This window comes from Ranitomeya variabilis, chromosome 2, assembly GCF_051348905.1.
Source record: "Ranitomeya variabilis isolate aRanVar5 chromosome 2, aRanVar5.hap1, whole genome shotgun sequence".
In the NCBI taxonomy this organism is placed as follows: domain Eukaryota; kingdom Metazoa; phylum Chordata; class Amphibia; order Anura; family Dendrobatidae; genus Ranitomeya; species Ranitomeya variabilis.
In genome coordinates this window covers 1009033325-1009054104 of record NC_135233.1, presented here as the reverse complement: position 1 = coordinate 1009054104, position 20780 = coordinate 1009033325, and positions in this window count along the sequence as shown.

Here is a 20780-nt window from a genome sequence, read left to right as displayed (position 1 = left end):
AGGGCAGATGGAGTTCAGTCAGTAAGGTATTAAAGCAGAAGACCAAAGGAGGCAGCAAGCAAGATAAGGATACAACCCAGATCAATAACTTGTAGGCAACTTAGAAGCCCATCAAAAGAACCTTATTGCTCAGGCAACGAGTGATATGGGAAAGTTGTCTTAAAGGAAATGTGTTATAAGAAAATGACCAGTTGTTTAAATCATGTTTATGTGCTAAATGTATTTTTTTAATGTTGGTCATGTTTGTTTTCACATATCACAATTTTTATTAAAAATAAGTGCAATTCTTGCAATTTGCACATTGGTCACAGTAGCTTTTTTAGACTAACTTTCTGTTGTTTTAGGTAACTAATAACACGTACAGTAGCCACAATGAACAGATGACATCTAACCCTATTCTATGTATTGATGCTTCTAATGAGCAAAGGTTATTCTGAAGGGGAAGGGAGTAGGGTCAGGTGTGACATTACCTCTTCTGACTGGTGTATCCTGTGTTATCAGCTTTGTATAATCCTAGCTCTGATGATAAGGAGCCTGCTGGAAATTATATGTGAAAGACCAGAAGCATGAGTCTAAAAGAGCCCCAGTAGCCAAGGTGAAAAGTGCAAGATTACTAATTTTCTTTTTAATAAAGATCCTGATATGAGAAAAAATGTAATAAATATATATATAACAAAAGCCTTATATAACTAGTAAAACATTTTCTGATGAATTGATATCTTCCCTTTACGTATCCAGGTGTATTTGGGCATTGGTTGCTGAAGATGAACTTGGATGTATGCTGGCTATTTAAGAGACCATAAATCAGAGCTTTTACATAGACACGGTATCATCACATGCTAAATCGAAGCGATAAAAAGTTGTTTTCACCTTTCTGGAATCCTCCAAAAGTGTGTAGCATGCCCTATAAAACCTTTTTTGTGAAAACCAATCAATCATAGATTGATCGTGCTCCTTCCCATTTCATCAAGTGCATGGCATTATAATATTTAAAGCGGTTTTCCAAATTACTTCAATTAAAAAACTATCCATAGCCATCATACAGCTAAAATAAGAACATAATGTATAGTGCCATGTCTACCATCCTCCTTGCTGGTCATTAGCGTACCCTGGCTGCAGCAGTCGCAAGGGAAATATGTTTACTGTCCCAAGAAGATCAATGGTTGCACTCACCGGTACTAGGTAAAAACTTCCTTTATTGGTACACTTAATTAAAACATGCCAGCAGGAAGGTACTCACGAGATACACTCTGGACAACGGCTGTTTCACTCAACGGGTCCCATGATATATGTTTAGTGACCTCTGCAGCCAATGTAAATTGAAGATCAATGGAGATCATCAAGGTTTCTGCACTGGAAAGTCAGGGAACAAATGGGTGAGTATACACCTCTGACTCACACAGTACTGTGCATAGTATTCATAGGCTTATTTATATGTATGGTGTAACATCTGAGAAGTAGCTAGGAGGCTTTCCTGCTCCTTGGGCAAAGATTTTCTTCACTGTCCTATGCCTACATCTAAGCCTGCCCAAGGCGCAAGGCAAATGGCTTATGTGCACCCTTCCCAGTATCTAAGCCCAATGCCTCATGATTCACCGTGCTTCAACTACCGATCCACACCTAGTTTGTTGGACACCCAGCCTTTTACATTCATATTATTCATGATTTTGTTCTGGGATTGTAATCTCTTCATCAGAAAACACACATTTTTGCTTCTGTTAAACATTTTAACAATATGTCCTTCCTATTGCAATACATTCGAGTGACTGTTCTCCAACATGAAGTGGCCATGACACAATAGGCTTTTCTGCTGTGCTTACATAAGAGCAAACTCAGAGGAATAAACTGTACAGGAATTATTTATGACCCCAATATAAATATTAGCTGAGCAGAGATGTACAGCAAAATGTTTCAGCCTCTCATTATTACACAGTGTTTAGAGATGAGCGAAACAATATGAATTAAATTTTTCTCTACAAGTCTAATTTTTAGTAATTTGTGCAAATTCATCAAAACGACAAACAGGTAGCCGTCATTTTGATGAACTGTAGCAAAATGGTGACAAGAATAAAAAATATACTCACGTCACTGCTTACCTGTCCCACAGCCAGCTGTCCAGTGCTCAGTACATCCTTTCGGGTCCTCTTCTGCAATCTTCACTAGGCCCTTGGCCTGACACAGAGTAGGCTTTAGACATCCCTCCACACATTGCAACATCACAACAAGCATCATTTCATAATGATGTGTTACCCTTGGCCTACTTAGCTTTTGGTGATGTGCATCATGACTCAAAATGCACATCATACGAGGCCTCAAACATGACTCTTGCCATCAAGGCCTACTTTCCATGTAGAGGAGACATGGGGCTCAGGACAGGGGACTGTGGTAGTGAAACAGATAAGTGGCAAAGTTACACTTTATTTTTCACTATGTGTTTATTATGCTCTTGGAATCACTCACCTCTCACCTATTATAAAATGGAGTGGCAGGTCAGATGCCTGACCAGTGACCATAGCTATATTTATTCTTTACTGAGGTTTCTGTAGAAAGCCAAGTGAGTGCAGCGCCTCACAGTCCCATAGGGAATGATTGAAACAGTGTTCCAGCATACACCCTGCTGCTCCATTCTACTAATGTTCTGTCAGTTGGTGCAGATTCCAGCATACCTATTAACAAGTTGTCACCTATCCTATTGAGAAGTGATAGCTAGTTTTTACTGGACAAGCTTTTATAATACTAACAGTTGAGTTTGTCTCAAAGTGGTAATTAAAACTGTGGTTAAGCAAAGTACGTTATATCAAAGCTCCTCTTCATCCAAGTTATAAAATGTAAATATATTCATCATAAATGTAATTCCTTTCGCTAGTTTGAGAACTTTAAACTGGCCACATTAGTTTTTAATTTCTCCTCTCTATTGCGGAGATAGCTTGTAAAGTTTAGGTTACAATATAAAATAAGCCCAACAGGGTGGGTGTTACCAGAGATTCATCTTTTGGGGTGACTACTTTTTCATCTGCATGAGGTTGACCAATCATAAGCAGGAGGCGTCATGCAGAGGAAACAAGAATATGCCCCCAGAAGGTCAGAAGAACCTTAACAAGTGAAAATTGTAATGGTAGAGAGCCCTAGTTTCAACCCTGACGTCTACAGCTACTGTGTAGTATAAAGCAGAGCAGGGTGTGATTTCATATTCAGCTTTCATCTCACAGCAATCAGTATTGAGAAAGTGGGCTACTGTTCACCTGAGTGTGAAAACAAACATTGCTAGACTGGAGCGTTCCTCGTACAATTCTGTCAGCTCTGCTATATCCCTCTCCCCAGTAGCGTAGCTACCGGGGGGGCAGAGGGGGCCATCGCCCCGGGCCCCGCGCTCTGAGGGGGCCCACCCGGAGCTACGCTACTGTAACTGCATCGGCGCTCGCAGCGCGCCGATGCAGTTACATTCTGCGGCAGAGCAGGGAGAATCGATCTCCCTGCTTTGCCGCTATGGGGCCCCTGAGCAGGTGGCGGGGGCCCGGTGCCAGCAGGGGCCCCCCGCCTGTCATTGCACGGTGAGCTGTATCGGCATCTAGCCGATACAGCTCACCGCAGTGATGAGGGAAGGAGCGCTGCGCTGTGCTCCTCCCATCATCCCCCACCCACACTGTCTGACAGCGGGCGCGATGACGTCACCGCCCAGCGCCCACTGTCAGATGAGCGGGAGTAGGGAGCGCCGCTGGAACAAGGAGGAAGAGAGGTGAGTATTTCTTTACTGTGTTTTATATGGGGGCTGCTTGATCTGCCAGGGGGGAGGGGTGGCTGCTTGATCTGCCTGGGGGGCTGCCTTATTCTACAGGATCTGCCTATAGGGGGGAGTGCTGCCTTATACACAGGATCTGCCCATAGGAGAGGAGTGCTGCCTTATACACAGGATCTGCCTATAGGAGGGGAGTGCTGCCTTATACACAGGATCTGCCTATAGGGGGGGGAGTGCTGCCTTATATACAGGATCTGCCTATAGGGGGGGAGTGCTGCCTTATATACAGGATCTGCCTATAGGGAGGGGGTGCTGCCTTATACACAGGATCTGCCTATGGGGGGGAATGCTGCCTTATACACAGGATCTGCCTATAAGGGGGGAGTGCTGCCTTATACACAGGATCTGCCTATAGGGGGGGTGCTGCCTTATACACAGGATCTGCCTATAAGGGGGGAGTGCTGCCTTATACACAGGATCTGCCTATAGGGGGGGGAGTGCTGCCTTATATACAGGATCTGCCTATAGGGGGGAGTGCTGCCTTATACACAGGATCTGCCTATAGGGGGGGAGTGCTGCCTTATACACAGGATCTCCCTATAAGGGGGGAGTGCTGCCTTATACACAGGATCTGCCTATAGGGGGGAGTGCTGCCTTATACACAGGATCTGCCTATAGGGGGGGAGTGCTGCCTTATATACAGGATCTGCCTATAGGGGGGGAGTGCTGCCTTATATACAGGATCTGTCTATAAGGGGGGAGTGCTGCCTTATACACAGGATCTGCCTATAGGGGGGGAGTGCTGCCTTATATACAGGATCTGCCTATAGGGGGGAGTGCTGCCTTATACACATGATCTGCCTATAGGGGGGAGTGCTGCCTTATTCTACAGGATCTGCCTATGGGGGGGGGAGGGCTGCCTTATTCTACAGGATCTGCCTATGGGGGGAGTGCTGCCTTATTCTACAGGATCTGCCTATGGGGGGAGTGCTGCCTTATTCTACAGGATCTGCCTTTGGGGGGTGCTGCCTTATACTACAGGGTCTGCCTATAGGGGTGCTGCCTTGTGCTATATTGAGGACTATCTGGCACATTATACTATATGGAGGTTATCTATGGGGCCATCATACAGTGTGGGGATTACAGTGTTGGAGCCATCAAACAGTTTGAAGGCTACTAACGGGTCAGTATACTGTGTGGGTGGTACTATACAGTTACAGGGCATTATACTGTGTATAGGTGAGCTGTACAGGGGGGAGACTCAGGTCATTATTAAATGTAAAGTGAGACTGGCACCCAATCGCCGCGGGCGTCACTGTCTCCTTCAGACATATTGGTAATCAAGAGGAAGTCAGGGCTGCAGCAATTCTCACTTCCTCTTGATTATTAAGATATCTGAAGGAGGAGAAAGTGACACCATCGGTGAATGGGTGCTGGGCTCATGTGTCACAACAACCTTACGCCAGTGCCAGGAGAGCAAATTTTGAAAATGCTGGCATGGCACTGGGAGGTAAGTATAGGAGTTTTAATTTTATTGAGGCCAAACATGGGGAATGAGAAGGGGTTGGACAATCATTTTACAAGTACATATACATTATTTTATTTAGTAATTTGGTTAACTAATATATATATATATAACTGTATATATATATTTATATGTTTATATATACAGTATATAATTATATACATATTCACAAGCACCTTTTGCTTTCCTGCTTTATTGTCAGTCTTGGGATATATTATTCTTAAAGGGAATCTGTCACCCCAAAAATCATATATGAGCTAAGGCCACCGGCATCGGGGCCACTGGCATCAGGGGCTTTTCTACAGCATTCTGTAATGCTGTAGATAAGCTCCCGATGTATCCTGAAAGATAAGAAAAACAAGCTAAATTATACTCACCCAGGGGCGGTCCCGCTGTGGTCCGGGTCCGATGGGCGTCACGGTCCGGGTCCGGCGCCTCCTATCTTCATACAATGACATCCTCTTCTTGTCTTCCTGCCACGGCTCTGGCTCAGGCATACTTTATCTGTCCTGTTGAGGGCAGAGCAAAGTACTGCAGTGCGCAGGCCCCAGGCCCCTCTGACCTTTCCCAGCACCTGCACACTGCAGTACTTTGCTCTGCCCCCAACAGGAAAGACAAAGTATGCTGTGCCAGAGCTGCGGCAGGAAGACATGAAGAGGACGTCATCACATGAAGATAGGAGGCGCCGGACCCGGACCGCGACGCCCATCGGACCGGACCACAGCGGGACCGCCCCTGGGTGAGTATAATATAACCTGTTTTTCTTACCTTTCAGGTTACAACAGGGACGTATCTACAGCATTACAGAATGCTGTAGATAAGCCCCTGATGCTGGTGACCTCATAAACGATTTTTGGGGTGACAGATTCCCTTTAAATGGGTTGTCCATTGTTGACAATCAATTTTGGATCCCCTGTGATTAACTGTAATCTCTGAGGCAACCAGGCAGCCATTTTCCCTTCCGCACTCCTTCCTGTGAAATAAAGCATCACATGGTGATTAAAGAATGGAATGTGTGCACACATGATGCATTGTTATGCTAGAGAGCGAGAGATGCTCTTTGCAACTCTTCTCTGCCTTGTCTAATAGTGTCAGGGCTCTGGATAGATGACTTGTTCTGTTAATTTTAGAAGCTCCAATATGAAATGTAAACATTAAAATTGTAAACCAGGCAAGTCCTTCACATTAAAAGCTTGTCCTTCAGGATGTCACTGCATAACTACATTAGGGAGGCATACTTCTATGCTGTGGTAGGAAATTCCCAATCAAAGTCTGGATCGAAGTTTTAAAGAGATAAGTGTTTACCCCCTACCACCACTGAATCAATAGCATCAGTGGTATACATATTGATTTTTCATTGAATGTATAATGGAGTTTATATCTCCTCATTTGTTGCATTTATTTCATTTATAACTATTTTGAGTTGGGAAGAATTACAATGTTTGGAAATCTGCCACCATTTCATCAGGGCAAATCTGATTTAAGGAGTTAGTTAATGAGATTGCTCTTTTCAATTGGAGAACCTGTCCCCAACTCTTCAATCAGAGCACACACATTTTGGGTTGAAGTACCTCCTAACACTCAGGGGACCTCTCCTGACTTCCACGGATGATCCATAATGGCTCCATTAATATGATTTCCCAGGTAGTGTTATATCCTTGAAATAAATTGCTCCTGGATTAGACTTTTATCAGAGTTTATTTTTATTTTCTACTCAGGCACATCTGTTCCCTTGACACTTATACTTTCAGAATAGTCTACCTTTCTTGAAACATATGAAAGGAAATTATTTTTTAAAAGCTTGGATTTGTAGGTACACATTGTATGGTATCAAATTGACTTTAGGTTTGAGACAAATACAATTTCTTAATATTAGTGACTCATATATAAAAGATTCTCAACAGCTGAAGGGTAACTAAACCTTTTATTAAATTATTTAATCAACCTCCAAGCATTGCAAAATGCAGATATATTTTACTATACTTCATTATCTTTTTATGCCTCATTTTCTTATAAACACTATGATGCAGTGCTGTTGCAAAATGCCCAATTTATGCTCCTTTAGAACATCTCTTCATCTGCTGCTCAACAATAGCTGTACACTGTATACCAATGTTTCCCAAACTCCAGTCCTCCCGGACCCCAACAGGTCATGTTTTCGTGATTTCCTTAGTATTGCACAGGTGATGGAAGTATCAGGAGTTCTCCCACTTGTGCAGCACTATGGAAATCCTGAAAACCTGACCTGTTGAGAGCCGTGAGGACTGGAGTTTGGGAAATACTGCTGTATACAAATGGTCTGAGTACAGGAATTTCCCTGACTGAGGCCCTCTGCTCGGCTTTTCCATACTCAGACAGTATTTTTTGAAAGTGGCAGCCAAAACTGTATTTCTGTCAAGCCTCTTCACCGATGGCTCCACCTTGTGCCAGTCATTGCACTAGTTACCCATCTGTTACAGAGTTCAATATAAAATTATAACTCTCACCTAGGGTTGAGCGACTTTCATTTTTTTAAGATCGAGTAGGGTTTTGGGAAACCCGATTTTGTCCAGAGTCGAGTCGAGTGCAGTCGGCCGATTATCGCTAAAAGTCGGGGATCGACCGAAACACGAAACCCAATGCAAGTCAATGGGGAAGCATAGTCGGCAGTGAGTGGAGGCCAGGAAAACACCTACAGTGCCCATTTTAATGCCAAAAACATCCATTCTTTTTTCTGAAGCTTGCCAATCTTAATTAACTGTATAATAATAGTTGGGCATAGGGAATTGGGGGAAAGTTGTGGGGGGAGTAGGGCTGGCTCAAGTTTTTCGTGGGCCCAGGAAATGCGGACTACGTCACGGCGGTGTTGCAGGGAAAGGTAAGTATTTAAAAGTTGCAAGTGCTGTGATCCTGAGCAAGCAGGGGGGGCCCACTCGTTCGCATTGCCACTGGCACAGGGCCCCTCAAAGTACGGCGGTGTGTTTGCATGGCGGGGGCGCCTCCCACCAGCAGCGACACTTTTGCGTACTCTGAGGGGCCCTGTGCCAGTGACGTCGCCAACGAGTATGCCCCCCCACCTGATGAAGGAACCTGCACTTTCATCTGCACCTTCCTCTTTGTCCCTGTGTAAGGTGGTATAACATGCGGGAAGGGGAACCTTACTTTCAGCAGGGACAGATTCTGGCTGTGTAGAGTACAAGGGGAATGTAGTGGTCTAGGTCAATGTACCAGCAGACTCATTTAGCAGTGGCTGGGCAATGGGCAGGATGAGGAGGAAACAGATATAGGGCCAAAGAATAAAGTAGGCTACATGCAGTTCAAAATTGGTAACAGGACTAAACAGGCGGCATTGCTTTGTTCAGTGGAGTAGCAAACCCAAGAGCAGCAGACACTGTTTCAAGGGCCTAACCACACTAGTAGGCCAAATGCAGTTTAATATCTGATAGTATAGGGCGAAAGCCAGAATGTGGAAGCTCAGCTTTGTTCAGTTGAGGACAACACCAGGGAGGGGCAGACACCTTTAGTAGGCCGGAAAAGCCTATTGCATTTTTTAAAATGGTAATTTGGAGCAGAAGGTTGAAGCTCAGCTTTATTTAGTTGAGGGCAACACCAGGGAGGGGCAGAAGCCGTTAGTAGGCCCTAACCACCATTTTTTTTTTTTTTAAAACCACTTAATGAGAGCCGGAAGGTTGAAGCTCAGCTTTATTTAGTTGAGGACAACACCAGGGAGGGGCAGAAGCCGTTAGTAGGCCCTAACCACCATTTTTTTTTAAAAACCACTTAATGAGAGCCGGAAGGTTGAAGCTCAGCTTTATTTAGTTGAGGACAACACCAGGGAGGGGCAGAAGCCGTTAGTAGGCCCTAACCACCATTTTTTTTTTTAAAACCACATAATGAGAGCCGGAAGGTTGAAGCTCAGCTTTATTTAGTTGAGGACAACACCAGGGAGGGGCAGAAGCCGTTAGTAGGCCCTAACCACCATTTTTTTTTTTTTTAAAACCACTTAATGAGAGCCGGAAGGTTGAAGCTCAGCTTTATTTAGTTGAGGACAACACCAGGGAGGGGCAGAAGCCGTTAGTAGGCCCTAACCACCATTTTTTTTTTAAAACCACTTAATGAGAGCCGGAAGGTTGAAGCTCAGCTTTATTTAGTTGAGGACAACACCAGGGAGGGGCAGAAGCCGTTAGTAGGCCCTAACCACCATTTTTTTTTTAAAACCACTTAATGAGAGCCGGAAGGTTGAAGCTCAGCTTTATTTAGTTGAGGACAACACCAGGGAGGGGCAGAAGCCGTTAGTAGGCCCTAACCACCATTTTTTTTTTTTAAACCACATAATGAGAGCCGGAAGGTTGAAGCTCAGCTTTATTTAGTTGAGGACAACACCAGGGAGGGGCAGAAGCCGTTAGTAGGTCCTAACCACCAATTTTTTTTTTTTTAAAACCACTTAATGAGAGCCGGAAGGTTGAAGCTCAGCTTTATTTAGTTGAGGACAACACCAGGGAGGGGCAGAAGCCGTTAGTAGGCCCTAACCACCATTTTTTTTTTTTAAACCACATAATGAGAGCCGGAAGGTTGAAGCTCAGCTTTATTTAGTTGAGGACAACACCAGGGAGGGGCAGAAGCCGTTAGTAGGCCCTAACCACCATTTTTTTTTTAAAACCACTTAATGAGAGCCGGAAGGTTGAAGCTCAGCTTTATTTAGTTGAGGACAACACCAGGGAGGGGCAGAAGCCGTTAGTAGGCCCTAACCACCATTTTTTTTTTTTAAACCACATAATGAGAGCCGGAAGGTTGAAGCTCAGCTTTATTTAGTTGAGGACAACACCAGGGAGGGGCAGAAGCCGTTAGTAGGCCCTAACCACCAATTTTTTTTTTTTTAAAACCACTTAATGAGAGCCGGAAGGTTGAAGCTCAGCTTTATTTAGTTGAGGACAACACCAGGGAGGGGCAGAAGCCGTTAGTAGGCCCTAACCACCATTTTTTTTTTTTAAACCACATAATGAGAGCCGGAAGGTTGAAGCTCAGCTTTATTTAGTTGAGGACAACACCAGGGAGGGGCAGAAGCCGTTAGTAGGCCCTAACCACCAATTTTTTTTTTTTTAAAACCACTTAATGAGAGCCGGAAGGTTGAAGCTCAGCTTTATTTAGTTGAGGACAACACCAGGGAGGGGCAGAAGCCGTTAGTAGGCCCTAACCACCATTTTTTTTTAAAAACCACTTAATGAGAGCCGGAAGGTTGAAGCTCAGCTTTATTTAGTTGAGGACAACACCAGGGAGGGGCAGAAGCCGTTAGTAGGCCCTAACCACCATTTTTTTTTTTAAAACCACATAATGAGAGCCGGAAGGTTGAAGCTCAGCTTTATTTAGTTGAGGACAACACCAGGGAGGGGCAGAAGCCGTTAGTAGGCCCTAACCACCATTTTTTTTTTTTTTAAAACCACTTAATGAGAGCCGGAAGGTTGAAGCTCAGCTTTATTTAGTTGAGGACAACACCAGGGAGGGGCAGAAGCCGTTAGTAGGCCCTAACCACCATTTTTTTTTTTTAAACCACATAATGAGAGCCGGAAGGTTGAAGCTCAGCTTTATTTAGTTGAGGACAACACCAGGGAGGGGCAGAAGCCGTTAGTAGGCCCTAACCACCATTTTTTTTTTTAAAACCACATAATGAGAGCCGGAAGGTTGAAGCTCAGCTTTATTTAGTTGAGGGCAACACCAGGGAGGGGCAGAAGCCGTTAGTAGGCCCTAACCAAAGTTGAAGGCCAAATGCAGTTTAATTTCTGATACTATAGGCCGAAAGCCAGAAGGTGGAAGTTCCGATTTAGACAGTGGAGGACAATTTGAATTAGGGACTGCAGACAGACTTAGTAGGCTGTCCCCTGTGGACCATGCATCCACCACATTAACCCATTGCGCCGTAATGGACACGTAATCTTCCGTGGCCATGCCTACAGGTCCATGCGTCTGTTGTCAGGTGCACCTTTGTACTCACAGATTGCCAGAGTGCATGGACAATGCGGTCTTCTACATGCTGGTGGAGGGTTGGGATGGCTTTTCTCGCAAAAGAAGTGTCGACTGGTTAGCTTGTAGCGTGGTACAGCGTAGTCCATCATGGCCTTATTAATAGTAAATAAAATATATAACTAGGCTCTATGAACTTTTAAATAGGTTCCAGGGGTACACGGGCAGCATTGGTGTGGTCAGTGGAGGAGTATTGCAAGTAGGGGCTGCAGACAGGCTATCAAAGGCCTAAAATAACAAACAGTAGGCAGTCATGGCAGTTTTACATCGGTTACATGGATACACAGGCAGGCACTCCAGGCAGCATTGTGCTCAGTGGAGGAGTATTGCAAGTAGGGGCCGCAGACAGGCTATCAAAGGCCTAAAATAACAAACAGTAGGCAGTCATGGCAGTTTTACATCGGTTACATGGATACACAGGCAGGCACTCCAGGCAGCATTGTGGTCAGTGGAGGAGTATTGCAAGTAGGGGCCGCAGACAGGCTATCAAAGGCCTAAAATAACAAACAGTAGGCAGTCATGGCAGTTTTACATCGGTTACATGGATACACAGGCAGGCACTCCAGGCAGCATTGTGGTCAGTGGAGGAGTATTGCAAGTAGGGGCCGCAGACAGGCTATCAAAGGCCTAAAATAACAAACAGTAGGCAGTCATGGCAGTTTTACATCGGTTACATGGATACACAGGCAGCTAGGTGGTGAGTGGAGGAGTATTTAAAGTAAGGACCGCAGACAGGCTATCAAAGGCCTAACATAACAAACAATAGGCTCATGGCAGTTTTACAGCGGTTACATGGATACACGGGCAGGCAGCTTGGTGGTGAGTGGAGGAGTATTTAAAGTATGGACCGCAGACAGGCTTCGAAGGCCTAACACAATAAAATGGGCTGGCTGTAGGCACTTTAAAATTGGTTCCAGGGGTACACGGGCAGCAGTGGTCTGGTCAGTGGAGGCCTAGTGGAAGTATGGACCGCAGACAGGCTTCGAAGGCCTAAAATAACAAACAGTAGGCAGTCATGGCAGTTTTACATCGGTTACATGGATACACAGGCAGCTAGGTGGTGAGTGGAGGAGTATTTAAAGTAAGGACCGCAGACAGGCTATCAAAGGCCTAACATAACAAACAATAGGCTCATGGCAGTTTTACAGCGGTTACATGGATACACGGGCAGGCAGCTTGGTGGTGAGTGGAGGAGTATTTAAAGTATGGACCGCAGACAGGCTTCGAAGGCCTAACACAATAAAATGGGCTGGCTGTAGGCACTTTAAAATTGGTTCCAGGGGTACACGGGCAGCAGTGGTCTGGTCAGTGGAGGCCTAGTGGAAGTATGGACCGCAGACAGGCTTCGAAGGCCTAACACAATAAAATGGGCTGGCTGTAGGCACTTTAAAATTGGTTCCAGGGGTACACGGGCAGCAGTGGTCTGGTCAGTGGAGGCCTAGTGGAAGGAGGGACCGCAGACAGGCTTCGAAGGCCTAACACAATAAAATGGGCTGACTGTAGGCACTTTAAAATTGGTTCCAGGGGTACACGGGCAGCAGTGGTCTGGTCAGTGGAGGACTAGTGGAAGTATGGACCGCAGACAGGCTTCGAAGGCCTAACACAATAAAATGGGCTGGCTGTAGGCACTTTAAAATTGGTTCCAGGGGTACACGGGCAGCAGTGGTCTGGTCAGTGGAGGACTAGTGGAAGTATGGACCGCAGACAGGCTTCGAAGGCCTAACACAATAAAATGGGCTGGCTGTAGGCACTTTAAAATTGGTTCCAGGGGTACACGGGCAGCAGTGGTCTGGTCAGTGGAGGCCTAGTGGAAGGAGGGACCGCAGACAGGCTTCGAAGGCCTAACACAATAAAATGGGCTGGCTGTAGGCACTTTAAAATTGGTTCCAGGGGTACACGGGCAGCAGTGGTCTGGTCAGTGGAGGCCTAGTGGAAGTATGGACCGCAGACAGGCTTCGAAGGCCTAACACAATAAAATGGGCTGGCTGTAGGCACTTTAAAATTGGTTCCAGGGGTACACGGGCAGCAGTGGTCTGGTCAGTGGAGGACTAGTGGAAGTATGGACCGCAGACAGGCTTCGAAGGCCTAACACAATAAAATGGGCTGGCTGTAGGCACTTTAAAATTGGTTCCAGGGGTACACGGGCAGCAGTGGTCTGGTCAGTGGAGGACTAGTGGAAGTATGGACCGCAGACAGGCTTCGAAGGCCTAACACAATAAAATGGGCTGGCTGTAGGCACTTTAAAATTGGTTCCAGGGGTACACGGGCAGCAGTGGTCTGGTCAGTGGAGGACTAGTGGAAGTATGGACCGCAGACAGGCTTCGAAGGCCTAACACAATAAAATGGGCTGGCTGTAGGCACTTTAAAATTGGTTCCAGGGGTACACGGGCAGCAGTGGTCTGGTCAGTGGAGGCCTAGTGGAAGGAGGGACCGCAGACAGGCTTCGAAGGCCTAACACAATAAAATGGGCTGGCTGTAGGCACTTTAAAATTGGTTCCAGGGGTACACGGGCAGCAGTGGTCTGGTCAGTGGAGGCCTAGTGGAAGTATGGACCGCAGACAGGCTTCGAAGGCCTAACACAATAAAATGGGCTGGCTGTAGGCACTTTAAAATTGGTTCCAGGGGTACACGGGCAGCAGTGGTCTGGTCAGTGGAGGACTAGTGGAAGTATGGACCGCAGACAGGCTTCGAAGGCCTAACACAATAAAATGGGCTGGCTGTAGGCACTTTAAAATTGGTTCCAGGGGTACACGGGCAGCAGTGGTCTGGTCAGTGGAGGACTAGTGGAAGGAGGGACCGCAGACAGGCTTCGAAGGCCTAACACAATAAAATGGGCTGGCTGTAGGCACTTTAAAATTGGTTCCAGGGGTACACGGGCAGCAGTGGTCTGGTCAGTGGAGGACTAGTGGAAGGAGGGAGCGCAGAAAGGCTTCAAAGGCCTAAAATAACAAACAATAGGCTCATGGCAGTTTTACAGCGGTTACATGGATACACGGGCAGGCAGCTTGGTGGTCAGTGGAGGAGTAGGGACCGCAGACAGGCTATCAAAGGCCTAAAATAACAAACAATAGGCTCATGGCAGTTTTACAGCGGTTACATGGATACACGGGCAGGCAGCTTGGTGCTGAGTGGAGGAGTAGTGCAAGGAGTGTCTGTCCCAGTACTCCCAAAATATAAATAGATGTTAATGTCTCGCAAAACAACCAAAACAAAAAAAAAGATGGCATACTTAGGTACAGGGGTGGGCTCATCTGCTGTGTTTCTGACATAGTAATTTGGCAGTAACTATTTAATGGTGCCAATATAGGACACAGACACAGACTACTTTAAGTTGCATCATAGATGTCTACAAATTTGTATTGTCAGTGCCAGACATTGAATGATGTCAGCGAATAGACTAAAGATTGGTGGAGCTGTGCGACATAATTTTGCACGTAGTAGAGCCCAGTTTGAGCTGGGGTAGGGGGGAACTCTCTTGAGGCCGGCGGGACCGCCCCAGGGCCACTCATGTTACAACGGTGTGTCTGACGTTGGGTGCGCACCACCACCGCCAGAGACACTACATTGTACTATGAGGGACCCAGTAGCAATGCCGTCAACCAAAAGCGAGCACACCCACCTCTTCAGACAAACAGCAGTCTCACGGGTGCTTGCGCCAAGTCGCGATACCACGGCCCCGTGTGGGGAGTTTGGCCATTTAGGGAGGTGTAAACATGTCGTATGCTGTACAATCTGCAGCAGCAAATTAGACATTAGAAAAGTAATTCACAGGCAAGAGCTTTTCATAGGAAAGCTAGGTGTCGGCCGGGCAAGGTGGGGCAAAAGATTTTGAAATCCAGTTGTGGTTCATTTTAATGAATGTTAGATCGTCAACATTTTGGGTAGCCAGACGAGTCCTTTTTTCGGTTAATATTGACCCTGCAGCACTGAATACTCTTTCTGATAGGACACTTGCTGCCGGGCAAGCAAGCTCCTGCAATGCATATTCTGCCAATTCTGGCCAGGTGTCTAATTTGGAGGCCCAGTAATCAAATGGGAATGACGGTTGAGGGAGAACATCGATAAGGGATGAAAAATAGTTAGTAACCATACTGGACAAATGTTGTCTCCTGTCACTTTCAATTGATGCAGCAGTACCTGTCCTGTCTGCGGTCATAGCAAAATCACTCCACAACCTGGTCAGAAAACCCCTCTGTCCAACGCCACTTCTGATGTGTGCACCCCTAACACTCCTAGTCTGCTGCCCCCTGGAGCTCGTGTGAGAACGATCACGTGCGCTGTGTGCTGGGAATGCCTGAAGCAAACGGTCAACAAGAGTTGATTGTTTGGTTGCTAATATTAGTTCCAAGTTCTCATGTGGCATAATATTTTGCAATTTGCCTTTATAGCGTGGATCAAGGAGGCAGGCCAACCAGTAATCGTCATCGTTCATCATTTTCGTAATGCGTGTGTCCCTTTGTAGGATACGTAAGGCATAATCCGCCATGTGGGCCAAAGTTCCACTTGTCAAATCTCCGGTTGTGATTGGTTGAGGGGCAGTTGCAGGCAAATCTACGTCACTTGTGTCCCTCAAAAAACCAGAACCCGGCCGTGACACGCAACCAATTTCCTGTGCCCCCGTGAAAGTTTCCGCATTAAAAATATACTCATCCCCATCATCCTCCTCGTCCTCCACCTCCTCTTCGCCCGCTACCTCGTCCTGTACACTGCCCTGACCAGACAATGGCTGACTGTCATCAAGGCTTCCCTCTTCCTCTGGTGCAGACGCCTGCTCCTTTATGTGCGTCAAACTTTGCATCAGCAGACGCATTAGGGGGATGCTCATGCTTATTACGGCGTTGTCTGCACTAACCAGCCGTGTGCATTCCTCAAAACACTGAAGGACTTGACACATGTCTTGTATCTTCGACCACTGCACACCTGACAACTCCATGTCTGCCATCCTACTGCCTGCCCGTGTATCCTCCCACAAATAAATAACAGCACGCCTCTGTTCGCACAGTCTCTGAAGCATGTGCAGTGTTGAGTTCCACCTTGTTGCAACGTCTATGATTAGGCGATGCTGGGGAAGGTTCAAAGACCGCTGATAGGTCTGCATACGGCTGGCGTGTACAGGCGAACGTCGGATATGTGAGCAAAGTGCACGCACTTTGAGGAGCAGGTCGGAGAACCCAGGATAAGTTTTCAATAAGCACTGCACCACCAGGTTTAAGGTGTGAGCCAGGCAAGGAATGTGTTTCAGTTGGGAAAGGGAGATGGCAGCCATGAAATTCCTTCCGTTATCACTCACTACCTTGCCTGCCTCAAGATCTACTGTGCCCAGCCACGACTGCGTTTCTTGTTGCAAGAACTCGGACAGAACTTCCGCGGTGTGTCTGTTGTCGCCCAAACACTTCATAGCCAATACAGCCTGCTGACGCTTGGCAGTAGCTGGCCCATAATGGGACAACTGGTGTGCAACAGTGTCATCTGCCGATGGAGTGGTTGGCCGACTGCGTTCTGTGGAAGAGCTGTAGCTTCTGCAGGAGGACGAGGAGGAGGAGGAGGGGGTGCGAACGCCTACAGCCAACTGTTTCCTAGACCGTGGGCTAGGCACAACTGTCCCTAAATTGATGTCGCCTGTGGACCCTGCATCCACCACATTCACCCAGTGTGCCGTGATGGACACATAACGTCCCTGGCCATGCCTACTGGTCCATGCATCTGTAGTCAGGTGCACCTTTGTACTCACAGATTGCCTGAGTGCATGGACGATGCGCTGTTTAACATGCTGGTGCAGGGCTGGGATGGCTTTTCTGGAAAAAAAGTGTCGACTGGGTAGCTCGTATCGTGGTTCAGCGTACTCCATCAGGGCTTTGAAAGCTTCGCTTTCAACTAACCGGTAGGGCATCATCTCTAACGAGATTAGTCTAGCTATGTGGGCGTTAAAACCCTGTGTACGCGGATGCGAGGATAAGTACTTCCTTTTTCTAACCAGAGTCTCATGTAGGGTGAGCTGGACTGGAGAGCTGTAGATCGTGGAACTTTCGGGTGTGCCGGTGGACATGGCAGACTGAGAGACGGTTGGAGACGGTATTGTTTCCGCCGGTGCCCTACATGCAATATTTCCTCCTACAAAACTGGTGATTCCCTGACCCTGACTGCTTTTGGCTGGCAAAGAAACCTGCACAGATACTGCCGGTGGTGCGGAAAATGGTGGCCTTACAGTGACGGAAGGGATGTTGCGTTGCTGACTAGCTTCATTGGCCGAGGGTGCTACAACCTTGAGGGACGTTTGGTAGTTAGTCCAGGCTTGAGAATGCATGGTGGTTAAGTGTCTATGCATGCAACTAGTATTTAGACTTTTCAGATTCTGACCTCTGCTTAAGCTAGTTGAACATTTTTGACAGATGACTTTGCGCTGATCAGTTGGATGTTGTTTAAAAAAATGCCAGACTGCACTCTTCCTAGACTCTGATCCCTTTTCAGGGATTGCAGACTGAGCTTTAACCGGATGGCAACGCTGTGCTCCAACAGGTTTTGGCTTTGACACGCGTTTTGGTCCAGATACGGGCCCGGCAGATGGAACCTGTTGCGATGTTGATGCCTGCTGCGGCCCCTCCTCCACCTCCGCTTCTGAACTACTGCCGCCTGCACCCTGTTCCCCCAATGGCTGCCAATCGGGGTCAATAACTGGGTCATCTATTACCTCCTCTTCGAGCTCGTGTGCAACTTCGTCTGTGTCACTGTGTCGGTCGGTGGTATAGCGTTCGTGGCGGGGCAACATAGTCTCATCAGGGTCTGATTGTGGATCTGTACCCTGAGAGGGCAATGTGGTGGTCTGAGTCAAAGGAGCAGCATAGTACTCTGGCTGTGGCTGTGCATCAGTGCACTCCATGTCAGAATATACTTGTAATGGGCATGGCCTGTTAAATGTTTCACTTTCTAAGCCAGGGACGGTATGTGTAAAGAGCTCCATGGAGTGACCCGTTGTGTCGCCTGCTGCATCCTTCTCTCTTGTTGTAGTTTTTGCTGAGGAGGACAAGGAAGCGACTTGTCCCTGACCGTGAACATCCACAAGCGACGCGCTGCTTTTACATTTACCAGTTTCGGAAGAGGAGGCAAAAGAGCTAGAGGCTGAGTCTGCAATGTAAGCCAAAACTTGCTGTTGCTGCTCCGCCTTTAAAAGCGGTTTTCCTACTCCCAGAAAAGAGAGCGTTCGAGGCCTTGTGTAGCCTGACGACGAAACTGGCTCCACAGCTCCAGACTTAGGTGGAATATTTTTATCCCCACGACCACCTGATGCTCCACTACCACTACCATCATTACCAGCTGACAATGAACGCCCACGACGACCTCTTGCACCAGACTTCCTCATTGTTTTAAAATCTTAACCAAAGTAACTTTATTTGTTGCTATCAAACAACTTACACGGTGAGCTATAACTTCAGTATGATTTCAATATCCCTTAACAGGTTGGTGAGACCACAAGGAAAATCAGGCACAATGTTACACACTCTGTTTTCTGTGGCACAAAATCACAGAGATGACACACACGCAGGACTGTCACTCAAGCACTAATGTCAATATTAATCTCCCACCTAATTTATTTATTTTTTTTTCTCAGGGAGACTTTAGAAACCAAATAATATTAAAAAAAAAAAAAAAAAAGGCTTTCTATGGCCCACAATTAGAGAGAGAGAGGTGGCACAACCAGGAGTCAAGACTGGCGCACAAGCTGAAAGGGCAATATTACTCTCCCACTGTTTTTTATGTTTTTTTTGTTTTTTTCAGGGAGACTTTAGAAACCAAATAATATTAAAAAAACCAAAAAAAAAAAAGGCTTTCTATGGCCCACTGAATGAGAGGGAGAGAGGTGGCACACCCAGGAGTCAAGACTGGCACACAAGCTGAAAGGGCAATATTACTCTCCCACTGTTTTTTTATGTATTTTTTGTTTTTTCAGGGAGACTTTAGAAACCCAATAATAATATTTAAAAAAAAAAATAAATAGGCTTTCTATGGCCCACTGAATGAGAGGGAGAGAGGTGACACACCCAGGAGTCAAGACTGGCACACAAGCTGAAAGGGCAATATTACTCTCCCACTGTTTTTTTAGGTTTTTTTTTTTTTTTCAGGGAGAATTAGAAACCAAATAATATTAAAAAAAAAAAAAAAATAGGCTTTCTATGGCCCACTGAATGAAAGGGAGAGAGGTGGCACACCCAGGAGTCAAGACTGGCACACAAGCTGAAAGGGCAATATTACTCTCCCACTGTTTTTTTATGTATTTTTTGTTTTTTCAGGGAGACTTTAGAAACCCAATAATATTTAAAAAAAAAAATAAATAGGCTTTCTATGGCCCACTGAATGAGAGGGAGAGAGGTGGCACACCCAGGAGTCAAGACTGGCACACAAGCTGAAAGGGCAATATTACTCTCCCACTGTTTTTTTAGGTTTTTTTTTTTTTTTCAGGGAGAATTAGAAACCAAATAATATTAAAAAAAAAAAAAATAGGCTTTCTATGGCCCACTGAATGAAAGGGAGAGAGGTGGCACACCCAGGAGTCAAGACTGGCACACAAGCTGAAAGGGCAATATTACTCTCCCACTGTTTTTTTATGTATTTTTTGTTTTTTCAGGGAGACTTTAGAAACCCAATAATATTTAAAAAAAAAAATAAATAGGCTTTCTATGGCCCACTGAATGAGAGGGAGAGAGGTGACACACCCAGGAGTCAAGACTGGCACACAAGCTGAAAGGGCAATATTACTCTCCCACTGTTTTTTTAGGTTTTTTTTTTTTTTTCAGGGAGAATTAGAAACCAAATAATATTAAAAAAAAAAAAAAAATAGGCTTTCTATGGCCCACTGAATGAAAGGGAGAGAGGTGGCACACCCAGGAGTCAAGACTGGCACACAAGCTGAAAGGGCAATATTACTCTCCCACTGTTTTTTTATGTATTTTTTGTTTTTTCAGGGAGACTTTAGAAACCCAATAATATTTAAAAAAAAAAATAAATAGGCTTTCTATGGCCCACTGAATGAGAGGGAGAGAGGTGGCACACCCAGGAGTCAAGACTGGCACACAAGCTGAAAGGGCAATATTACTCTCCCACTGTTTTTTTAGGTTTTTTTTTTTTTTTCAGGGAGAATTAGAAACCAAATAATATTAAAAAAAAAAAAAAATAGGCTTTCTATGGCCCACTGAATGAAAGGGAGAGAGGTGGCACACCCAGGAGTCAAGACTGGCACACAAGCTGAAAGGGCAATATTACTCTCCCACTGTTTTTTTATGTATTTTTTGTTTTTTCAGGGAGACTTTAGAAACCCAATAATATTTAAAAAAAAAAATAAATAGGCTTTCTATGGCCCACTGAATGAGAGGGAGAGAGGTGGCACACCCAGGAGTCAAGACTGGCACACAAGCTGAAAGGGCAATATTACTCTCCCACTGTTTTTTTAGGTTTTTTTTTTTTTTTCAGGGAGAATTAGAAACCAAATAATATTAAAAAAAAAAAAAATAGGCTTTCTATGGCCCACTG